Genomic DNA, 12,577 nt, shown 5'->3' with positions numbered 1-12,577 from the left:
CTACATGACACTCCGAGGATGTGTCCTTGTAGTAATGACACTTCAAGGACACTCCAGCATTGCTTTCTTGTCAGGGATTATGTTGTCTTGTCCCAGCTGTCCCAGAGACCTTCCAGGCCTGATCCCTGCCCTTCAAATCCCCTTCCCTCTTGTTTGACCCCTGCTTCTTCTCCTCCTAGGGGTCAGATGTGGGTTGTAGCAACAGGGATCAGATGTCCCAGGACTCTACTAGTGCTCATAGGAAAAACAAATTCAGCAAATGCTTTGAATAGAAGAAACATGAATTTAATCAGGAAAGATCTTTCAGTCTGCAGGACCCCACTGCGCTGCAGAGAGCTGTTAACTGACGGTCTGATGATGTTGTGGCTGCAGGAGCTGGAAGCTGACAGTGTCCAGAGAATATGAGACATTAGACCGTCTGAGCTAAAGATTCATGAGACAAAATAAAACATCCACATCATTGAGTATGAAGTGGTTCCTGAAGATTTGTGTGAAAGGAAACATTTTATCTTTGCATTACAACCTGAAAACTGTGTTTTTCTTGTACAGATAAAAGATAACTTGAACTGAAATAACTAAATTGTTCATTTAAGATGAATCTTTCTGGTTTAGTGGTGTGCTTTTAAGTGCTCATAATTAAGGGATTTTGGAGATTTTCACCGTTGCTACTTAACTCTGAAGCCTTTGGCGAGACATCTGTTCAGGATCTTGAGGCTCGCAGCAGCTGCCAACAGCTGGATCCTAATCCTAGGAAACCCGTGCAGCATTGTGGCAGAGATTTAAAGGGATATTCTGCAACCATAAGTGAAGTCAATCAGCCAGTTGAATTGTGCCTGGGTTTAAACTAGGACTGTAAAAATTGGTGTTTGGTTTCACCTCCACTATTCTGAAGCCTCCACTATCCTCCAGCATCACACCTCCAACTTCTCTGCACTCCAGTTTGCACAAAGTAGTTATGAATTAGAACCCATCATAATTAAGCACCTTTCAGCGCAAGTGTTGGACAAAATTGTACTTGGCTCAAGCTCCGATTGCCTGCGGCCTGAATTGTTGTGTTAGCAGGCTAATGTTAGCGCTCAGTTAGCTCATAGCTTCACATTGGACATAAATTGACACAGAAAGACTGAGATCTAATTACACTTATGTAACATTCAAATAATCAGTGAGTATGATCTTCTTCTTTTCTCTAGTCCTTGACTAAAACAGCTTCATGCACAAGGCCGTCCCGTCCATGTAAACATGATGTAAACACGGCTCTCACAACAACACAGCCAGCAGGACTCTCGCTTCTCACTCATTGCAGACAGTCATGACTCAGAGACATTTACACAGGATAGACCTGATTTCTGCTTCATTTGTGTCAAATGTTGCACATTCTTCTTTTAAATCAAAGACAGTTGGTGTTCAGTTTGATGCATTTACCAAGCCCAGGTTGTACTTCTACAGAATCCCATCTGAGAAATAAAAACCAGAGAGGAGTTAATGATGCTATTAGAAATGCAGATGATAGTTCCTGGTGTGTGTCCCTTTAAAAGGCCTTTTCTAAACCACAAACTGTATACAACTTATCATAACAGATCATAAATTCATGGTTTATGAAAAAAAGTCAAGTACAAGTTTGTTTGTTTTGTTTTTTTGCTGTTTTTGGAGCGGTTTTAACTTACAACAATAGAATAGGTAACGAGACTTTACATTCACGTAGCTCCTCTGACTGTTCATCTGACACCGGACTCGTCTGCGATAGCGCGGCTGGACCTGTTGTACCCCTCTCCCCTGTAGAAGTCAACTCCAGCTCGGTGTCCTGGTTATTTTCCTCCTCCAGGGGGAGACAGAAGTTAATAGGATTTCTCTGAAAGGCCAAAATATTATTCTGTTACATTTCTATGCCATTCTAAAATTTCAAATTTAAATGAGGGGCCAAGGACCGCTGACATTGACACTACTGCAGGCCCACTCTGATGTTCAAGCTCTTTACTCTGTTTTTAAGGCAGGGACAAACAATTCCTCCACCGTGATCAAAGTAAGGGGATTGAGAGTGTCCTAACTTCTTATCAAAGAATGGCTTTAAGTTTGTGTTTGTCTTGGTGTGTACCAGATTGCTTTCCTCCAGTGCCATCATAATGGACGCCACCACCAGGTTAACCAGCACGAACTGGGCCATGATGACGAAGCTGATGAAGTATATCGGGGCGATCCACGACAGGTAGCTTGGACAGGCATTGACATCGACAGGACATTCCCTCAACGTGTCCTGAAAAAAAACACAATCAGCTTGTAGAGAAGACACATGGTCAAATATTGTACAAAGTGTCAGCTGGGTGTTGGACAGTAAAAAGAGATGACCATGCCATCAAGAGGTTGGAGGATTTGTTAGGTCTGTATGACACAAGCCTGAAAGGTATAGACTGTTTTTTGATCTCTCATCTAAAGTTTGCTCTTCCACTCGCTCGTACAGAGCAGCAGTTAGATTCAAGATCCCAAATAAACCCCCTGACATGCTGGCACAACCCTGCAGGAGGGTGACAAATTTTAATCAGCTGAAAATGACACCTTCTCAATCCTCTCTCTGCTCTGTGTGTGTGTGTGTGTATCTGGTCAAACAGACACACATACCTGCTGCTCTATGATGTAGGTTACAACAAGAGGGCAGACAATGTCTCAGCATGTCTCTCTGGTCTTTACATATTTGATTATGGGATATAGCTGGATGCCTATCTTGAGGATCCCGTTCCAATTGTCACCTGTGTAGACCTGGTCGAGTGTGAGGAGCGCTTGGCCAAAGTTCTTAAAGTTGGTGTGTTCATTCAAACCCAGGCACGGATTATCATCGGTGCATTCTGATAAACACAGAAGAAAACTTTTGAGTTAGCAGATAATTCATCCCCCAACATGAAATGTTCAAACTACATCAGCTTTCATTTCAGCACAACCGCGACCATCTGATCTGTTGCTCTCATGTTTTCTTCACACTGAAAATCAAAGTCAAAATATGAAATCACAGGCTGATCAAGGTTTCACACTGCAGGCGGTGTATTGAAATTCCCTTTGCAGTAAGCTGGTGTGTAAATGTGTGACTTACCCAGCTTTCCAAACAGCTCCACTCCTAACGCAGCATAGATGAAAAAAAAGAAGGTGAAGAGGAGACAGATGTTTCCAACCTGGAAACATACAAGCAGATGATGATGGGGGGGCGGGGGGGGGGGGGGGGGGGGGGGGGGGGGGGGGCTCAGTGTCAGTGAAAGAGGTGAAAGATGGCGGTCACTATATTGGAAAGGGGTCCGCAAATTTAGCCTGTTGCTTGTTTGCTGGTGACAGAGGCGCTGGCAACTGATTGGGGCCCCAGACCAATAGGGGCCCCCTAAGGGCTCACTGACTTAAACCAAAGCAGGGGCCAAAATGTGCAAATTTCGCTGCAATGCAATCAATTGGAGGGGCCTCCAATTGATCTTTGCAGAGGGCCCCGGCAGACTCTAGAATCTCCACTGGCTGGTGAATGAGCAAGTTTACCATCGTATTCCTCATAGAATGAGATTCTACTTGAGGTAGCTGCTGACAGCCGTTAATGTATTAGTATAAAGAAGAAGTTACTGGAGCACACCTCTTTGTCAGGATGTTTTCATTCACCTCACACTTGATTTAAATGTCTTCTGGAAAAATGATCTTGGTCATTCCTAGCTTGATTGTCTGTGGGAATTTTACAGTTAAACCAACGCAGGCAGCTAATTCAAACAGAAGACCTACATGTGACTTGTGTGGGAGTGCAGCCGTGGAAAAGGCAGGTGATATATGAGGAGTTGTGTTTAAACAAAGATGGAGCTTTTAGAAGACATATCATGCAGTGGTTGTAAGTTTATAGCTCCTTTGCTCACAGATCACCTTAACATTTGCTCTAACCATCTTCAAATGCACTTAATAGTTTTAATCTTTGGCTCTATTTTACCAACAGTTCCAAGCAGGAAGTAGTTTTCCTTCCGGTGGCATAATCGAACCAAATGCACATCAACTTAAAACAGTCCATTATTCTCATAGCATGTATATTACAGTGTAACAACATTTTTTTTAAAAAGACAAGCTGAAGGCAAAAAAAATACCTGTTTGTTTACTCCCACAGCATCCAGTCCATCATACATGATGTTCACCCAGCCGTCCTTAGAGTACATGACAAACAAGGACATCAGAGCCTGAAGGGAAACATGAAAACAATGTTAAGTCAACAAAAGACATTTTCTTCTTTTCAACAAGATCTATTAAGATTCAATACCCTGAAATATAATTTGATATTTTCAAAGGACAGTGAAATGATGAATCTGTCGTTCTGTACCTGAGGCAAGTTGTCAAAGTTAAACCTCTTTCGTGTCCAGTAATAGCCGGCTTCCAGACATTCACTCTTAGTGGTGATGTTTCTTATGTCCTCACCCCAGCAGGAGAAGAACTTCCCTTTGAACAACTGAAGTGTTTTTTTTAGAGAGGAAGATAGAAAGTCTGAAGTGTTATTTGTTCACTGTACTGAACTCGAAACAGAAGTTCTTAAGTAACAACTGGCCACAGAGCCATGTGAGTTTGTATTACGAGGATACCAGCGGAAAAATCTGTGCAACACGAATTGACTAATGTTGAAATCGTCAAAAATGTTTATGTTTTAAAATTATATCTATGTGTTAGAATATAGAAATGATGTTCATACTAATTTCATTTCATATTAACCATAGGCCTCTCCAGGGAGGAAAAAAAGGTGCTAACCTTGAAAAGCATCTCAACCAGGAACACACCAGAGAAGACGTAGAGGGACGCATCGAGGATCAATCGCTCCTAAAGGTCAGAGATAAAAAATAATCAGTTTTGTCCCCATGGGGAAATTCCTCTTTACATGTCAGTCTGTGGTGTCGCTGTAATAGCCTCACAATTCATAACTAAATATGAGGATGCCGTGTGGAAGAGGACATGCTAGATAAGCATTACCATGAAAGGGTGTGACATGAAAACTCTTCAGAGATTGACTGTATGCCTAAAGGTTTACTCTCCACTTGGGCACAGGTAATTGTAGGTTATATATCCAGTCGGTGTGTCTCACCGTGCTTTTAGGGTCTATTCCAGGCCTATCCATAGCAATGGTGACACAGCTTAGAAGAATTAAGATCAGGATCACTTGGTCGAACAAGCTGTGAGAGATAACGCGCTGGAAAATCTTACGGAACCTAAAAAACAAAGACGTGCAAATTTGAAGTCACCATCAGTTGAACATTGGAGGACAATTTGGGAATTTACAAGAAGATTGTTTTGTTTTTTCAAGTAATCCTTATTAAATGTATTTCAAATTAAAATAGCTTCTGTACTCACTCTTTGTATGATTTAAATTTCTCCTTATTTTCTGTAAATTGTTTGAATTTGAGTTCATTTATTTGACATGATCAGTCGGTCGAACAGTGTACTTGCAACAGTCCTCTTCAGGATTTTCAAGCAGGGTGTCCAGACCTCATCCTAAAAGTGAAGGCAGTCAGTGAAGTGACCCCTTATAAGTGATGCAAGAGGTGGTGTTACAGATGTTTCACTATGGTCTCACCAAGGTGTTTCTCTTTCTGTCGCTGCTATCAGGGCCCACCCTGTGGCTTCTATTGGTGAAAGGAAAAAAGACACAGATAAATATATATGTAGAAGCCTAGGTACCTAGCCAAAGTTTCATGATGGAGTGCAGCTGTTTGTAGGACTGATCTCCACTCAGACATAGGGAGGGATTAGTGTAAAAATGTATGAAACATGTTTGAGCCTCTGAGTGACACATAAAGGAGCTGAAGAAAGTGTCATCTCGTCAGTGTGAACAAACCCAGAGGAGGTTTGACTTAACTCTCTTTTTAGAAAGTCATTACTTAACAGTATATTCAGGTTGGATATATATGATATAAGTTGTTACTTATACCTATACAGTAACTGACCTGTTGATTTTGGAGAAGGTCCTCTCCACCAAGCACATCAACTCTTCAAATATCTGTGTTATGGTAACAGTGCCAGCGTGTGGCTCTTCGGTCTTCCTCTCCATGTTCTCGGAGAACTTGGTGGCGATGACGACTGCGCACACATTCATCATAATGAAAGAGCCCATCTGGTTGGGTAACAGAAGCATGTTTGCATGTAAGTGATTCTTCCCTCAATTTGCTGGGATTTGACTTTGACAGAGATTTGACAACAACATGGTTAAATGCTGAGGCCGTCAACTGAATGGTCAAATATGACAAGCGATCACTTACAATGGTGACAAATATGAAGAACAGACAATTCCAGAATGAGTGGGCATCCATTACAAAAAACATGATCTCTGCCCATCCTTCCAGTGTAACAACCTGGAAACAAGGAGAGACAGAAGAATAACATTAAAATATAATTATCATGCCATACACTCTTAGTTTAAAACATTGTCCATTATTAGACAGTAAAGCAAAGATTCTCTCTAGAATTTTTACATTTCTCTGGAAATCTTAAAAGAATCGTTTTTTTTTAACAGGTGTGACATATTTCTTTGTTGGGGCAGGTGAGGCTTACTTTCCCAGACTTTGAAAACCTCTGCTTTATGATAGATTATACATAGACAGAATATAAATGAGGATGATGGCAAGAACATCAGGACTTGAGTGTCTTCAGAAATCCACAAAGAACCATACAGTATATGCTTGACACATGCATATTTTTTGGCATGACACATATTGTCTTGGTTCTGAAATTCTAAAACTCAAAATGTTATACTCCCTGTTTTCATCTTTATTCTCACAAACAGAACATTGACTTTATTAATTGACACACATATTAAGCCCTCCTTACCTGGAATATGGCTATCCAGGAGAAGCCAATGTTGTCAAAATTGATGGCTCCCATGTACGGGTTGTCCGCCCCGGGCCGACAGACGTTGTAGTACTGGTTCCAGTTGACACTGTTGTCTGCATTTACTGCTGAACGATGGTGGGGAGCAGCCAAGGAGCAGGTCTCTCCGTCCACTTTGTAAGCTGGGATATCACTACAGCGCTGCATCCCGCCTTTGTTGTCAGGCGAACAGATGAAGGGGTACATTTCACCAAGCTTGGAGAGGTAGTATGGACTCAGGGATACGTTGTACTCTCTAAATTGAAAAATAAAGATAATAGCTCAAAAACTGTTTATATAAAGCTGGTAAGTAATCATAGGTCACATCACAAGAGGCAACATCAATCATATCATTGAAGTAATAATTAGCCAGTTAATAATTTGATTGACAGAATGTGAACTGGTGACAATAATGATCAATGAATTGTTACATATATAGTTCATATACAAACACCAGGCATTTTCTTGTTGAAGCTTCAATGTAAATATTTGCTGTATTTCTATTTCATATTATTGTTATTCTGGACTGTTATTAAATACCTGGAGGCCTTTTTTTAGCCGATTCTAGTTCTGAAAGTATTCAAAATGTAAACACTTGAAGAAAAGAAAGAAAGATATCCTTACGTAGGAATGTCCTCTCCCAGGAAGCAGCGGTTTCGCAGCTGCCCGCCCCAAAGCTGGACTCCCACAACTGCAAAGATGTGGATGACCAGCATATTGAGGAAGAGAACATTTCCCAGCATTGGCAGGGTGTCCACGAGCACTGCCACCAAAACTTGCATACCTACAAAAAAAAAAAAAAAAAAAAAAAGAAGACAACAATGAATGTTTTGAGGAAAAAAAACATGCTGATGATTTCAGGTGTTCAAATATTGACTTCCTCTGTATCCTACCAAACAGTCGCATCGGCCTGAGAGATTGTAAAAATTGCAATCGGTAGCCGTAGTGGGCCAGAACAAAATCCATCGCTCTGAAGGGACAGTTACATATACAAAATTAAAATGTGCACACATTCTTATGATGATTATGAACACACGAGAGGCTGATGGCTCAAAAATATATATTTTGCAATGCCTTATCTTAAATATGGCAACAACAAAAAAACAATCAAGCAATCAAACAATGGAGCAAAATAGCATCCAAATTGCTTTGTTTCTCCAATTTAAAGCTAGGAGCACTTCTGCATTTGTATTTAACCCTGGAGTAACAAAGACATTTCACATGATTTCTAGAGTTAACTACAGATGAACGAGAAAATAGAGATATTTATGAGCAAGGGACAGAAGCGTTGGATACTTACTCTCCACAATTGATGAAGCAATCAAACTTGTTCCAATTGCTGCACAGATAGCCAGGGATCCCCATGGCCACCATCCTGATGACCATTTCCAACAAGAACAACGCAAATATAGCCACCTCAAAAACCTGGTCATACACATAGAAAAAGAGAACACTTGTAGATACAGCAACAACAAACATGCTTGTGCTCACATACGTTCACAGGGTAAAGGTTTGCTTTTCTACAACTTCACTTTATTTCTAACTTTTACTGATAAATTGAAATAATAATTGAAAGGTCATCAAATACATTCTATTGCCGGTTCCCCCTAGAGGTCACACTTACCTCCAGGTAGATGCTGTGTTCTTCATGCGGTTTGTACATGCACAGAGTCACACAGGTGAGCAGGACCATCAGAATGGACATATAATCCATCCATGTGCATGTACAGGTTAAGTCCAAAACAGACAGAGTAGATCACATTTATAACTTCATATAACTTTTGGAAAACAGAGAATGAAAGATTTAATGCAGTAGGCACCTAATGGGACTTATACAGCTTAAATTGTACGATGTTTGCATAGTCTCCAGGCTCCTCTTCAAACTCTATCAGACAATCACATGAACTCAGATGGATACATACAGCGTGATATCAAGTCAAACATATTATTCTGTATTATTCTTCCTGATATTCAGTGTCCCCAGTTGTTGGGCAAGTTTAGACCTTCAGTGGAAGGAAAGGATATGGGCTGTTGGTCATCGCCAGACACCAACTTCGAGGTTTGGTGGTTTGTTTCAAGCACAAAACAACAGAAGCCATATGTGGGTAGGGCAAGTTCTCCTCCTGTTGCTGTATGCTGTGGGCCACCCCACGCTCCTTCACCTCCTTTCTTCTCATTGCATCAGTCATGATGAAACTTCAGCAGCTTGATCCTCTTTTTGTGTGATTTAATCAATCACACTGATAGTATTGTGCTAGTTCTATCTGTGGACATGTTAGACATGAATGAAGGAAGAAGGTCAGATTGAGATATAGATAGGGTTAAAAAAGCGTAAAAGTAACAATAGGATAACAAATATATATATATTTCAAGTAGGCCTACATCCTTTAGCTTAAAGGTGTGCACTATTATTCTATCCTTCTGGTACATTATGTATGTTTCCATCAGCCTGTTTTATGCGCAATTTCTGTGCATACATTCTAAATAAAGATTTGATTGTATCATTGAATTTTCAGTGCTGAAATGTTCGCAGCAGCTGTGAAGGAGAGAAAAGCAGGACACGCACTGCTATCAGCTTTGACGTGACGTTTTGGGATGCAGAACTCAAATTTGTCAGTGTAAAAAATATTATTTAGCAGATATCTCAGTTATAACAGGAGTTATAGCTAAGCATTTCTGTTTATAAGTGTTATAAGCGACATTTTAACATAGGCTAGCGCAACCTAGGAGCTGCAGGAACAAATTTTAGATGTTGTGGTAAACTGACATCTGACCGGAAACGAACTAAATATTCACACATTAATGCACTCTGACGAATTTCCGAAAATAAACTTATTTTTTATGTTTCATTACCCCGAGTTGACTGAGAAAATAAAATATATTTAAAATTATTTTTTAAATGAATAGACTAAAAATACAGAAAATGTAATGCGGTTTGAGAGATTTAACAGCGTATCCATAGCAACGGACGCTGCTAGGCGATGTGACAAGACTTAATGCTAACAAAACTATGAGCTTGCTTTGCCTTTACGTTAGCATCACAATTAGCATGAACTGCCTTCTGGCTGTTTCAAGTGTTGTTTGAAACACGACCTCACTAAAGCTTCTGAATGTGGGTTAATAGTTGTCCATTAACATCTAGTTCGTTTGTTTCTATTCAAATCAACTGTGCTTTAGTGACATGAGTTTCATAGATATTGTCAATAATATATACAAATATAATACAATATACAACCTAACTGGAAAGTGGACCATTGTCAAACATCCGTCCTTTTCGTATTAAATTCCCTTTAACATTTTTTTTTTCACTTCAGTGTTTTAGTAAATTATGTCACCAGAAGAGATGTTGCAAGACATCCGTCCAAAGACTGACGTTTAACCGCATAGTTTAACATATTTTATGAAAATAAAAATTATATAAAAACTACAAAAACTATAACAATATTGAAAATTTATGAAACAACATCAATGCTTAATAACGAAAGACAACTGGAGTAAAGCACTTACCGGCGAAAAAATGCGTTGCAGGTATCTTGCCTTCAATTGGTTTCTGCCTGTTAGACTAAATGAACTTCCATAAAGACACACACTGTATACATTCAATCATAGTTTGTTTAAGTTTAGAAATAAACAGTGATTTAGAAAAAGGCCTTAAATGCTTTAAAATCAACAGCAGTCTCTGTACACATTCTGGAACTTATTCTGGAAAACATGGAAACCTGCCAAGTCAAATAATAATAATGTTATAATAGGCTATGAATAATGAATGTAAATATGCATAATATAGGCTTATTGTATTAAGTGCTATGTACACTGCTTTGGCAATCACACCACTGATTTGTTCGTGCCAATAAAGCAAAGTTGAACTTTAACTTCAATAAGATTTTTTTTTTAAACCATATCAATCACATTTTTACACTTTTGATATCTTGATCAGTTAAGATTTGGGGCTGAAGAGAAGGGATATCTCATAGATATTTTTGCATTAACTGTGGGAAACTTTGCATAAGCTTTTTGCTTTATTTTAGAAAATATATGAACTCATGATGTCTGACTCTGAAACACTAACACTTGAATAGGTCAGACAGAAATCCCTTCATCTGAATTTAAACAATGTTCAACATTTTGACTATTGAGAAACCCCTTTTCTTTACCCTACAAATATATTTGTTTGGTACTGGTCATAGTTGATGTTTATGAGAACCTAGAAAAGGCTTAGTGGGGATACTGTGTTAACAATAGCTTTAATCACATTGATAACATTACTCCTGTAACATCACTGATTAGCAGACTATGCAGTTATTTCTTGAAGCAACTGAATCTTAAGCAAGGACAATAGTTTTTTAATAAAAACAAAAACAATCCAATGACCATGATCTACTCACCTTTTTATGGTCTTTTCCCATTTTTTTATGGTCTCTTCTATAGTAAAATTATCCTATACAGCCTAACACCCCCTAACCATTTAAAAGGGGACAACCTCAATCCAAAACTAAAATATAGTTTAGACATTGGTGTAAAGTTGCATTATATGTGTTACATTTTTACTTCTATGAAATGTCTCAGAAACTTGTCAGCTAATGTAGTGTTTATAATGGTATCGTATTATGAATAGAGGATCTTTCAGTTGAACCAATCTTTGCAGTAAAGAGGATATTTCCAGTTTAAAATGTTTGAGATTCAGATTGTAGAAGCCAATATCACCAGATCCATTAGAATCTTGAATATTTGTTTTGAACTTCATTGTTTTTTAAATAGTTAGGAAATAATATTTGTTTAGGGATTTTGTGTATGTATGGCTGTGTGCATACTTTCAGAATCACTTCAGTTGTCTCCGGTGCATGCTTTGTAGTGTGAGCAGGGTTTTCCCAAATGGCCTTTGGAATACTGATTTCAACTCATAACTGTAGTCAATGTTGCATTCAGTGAAATGCACAACTGTTTTTTTATTCTGGTTCCAAACAATGCAATCCTAAAGATGTGTGTCAGTCAGCAGGTATCCATCCCCAGAATGCAATGTGAAAACCTCAGGTAGCACATCTAAATTTACCAAGCAACTCTTTGGAGTTAGAAAATAATTTGATAAAAATATGTATTGTATGACATGAATTTAGGGCTGTATTTCCAGTGTAACTGTTTTACAGTCTATTATAACTTTTTAAATAAAAGACTAAATTTAATTGACATTGGTTAAATTGTACTCTGAGGAGGTAGTGTAACCAGCAGCATGGTATCAAGAGGGAAACAGCTGCAGCTAGTGTCTTTTAATGTCCCTTAAAAAATGAAAAATACATTTTCCCAGTTCAAATTCAGCATTCCTGTGTTAAATGTTCATTAATCTGCCAGTATCTGCCAAATATAGACTCACTTTAAACACTTATTCCTTCACACACAAGGCAACTCAGATTACCCCTTTGGTAATTAGAAAATTAATCGTTTTCAAAACTTTCTCCATTGATGACCCGTATAGTAAGGAAGAGACTGATGGGGATGTGAGCGAGTTATGGTTCTAAATGAGAGGGGACACTTTGTACAAATATTTAAACAATCACTGGATTTAGATAACCTGACCTATCTCGAGAATACATCAGTAATTCTTGGGACAATGCCTCTTTTCATATTGGTATCCAATCATGACTTGCATTACTTATAGCCTAATGAAGAAGGTGAAACCCTGAACAGCAACCAACTATTTTTTATTTCAGTCTGATTCCGGGTTTAGGAATTT

The 12,577-nt window shown here is 38.9% G+C and overlaps 1 protein-coding gene across 2 annotated transcripts in view; it reads left to right on the top strand.

The window, feature by feature from the left end:
• The window catches only part of zgc:162331 (uncharacterized protein LOC793007 homolog), a 110,632-nt gene that overhangs the window by 23,351 nt on the left and 74,704 nt on the right, over positions 1–12,577 (top strand). Inside the window, exon 2 of one of the 2 annotated variants that reach the window (XM_061029769.1) lies at positions 4,710–4,815. The exons of the other annotated variant lie outside the window; for it this stretch is intronic. The gene's annotated coding sequence lies outside the window, so the exon portion shown is untranslated. The remainder of the gene's footprint in view (positions 1–4,709; positions 4,816–12,577) is intronic. 2 annotated transcript variants of the gene reach the window in all.

The sequence above is a fragment of the Labrus mixtus genome, chromosome 22 (assembly GCF_963584025.1).
Source record: "Labrus mixtus chromosome 22, fLabMix1.1, whole genome shotgun sequence".
Lineage (NCBI taxonomy): Eukaryota > Metazoa > Chordata > Actinopteri > Labriformes > Labridae > Labrus > Labrus mixtus.
The sequence above is the reverse complement of the archived record's forward strand: the minus strand, read 5'-3'. Positions and strand labels throughout refer to the sequence as shown.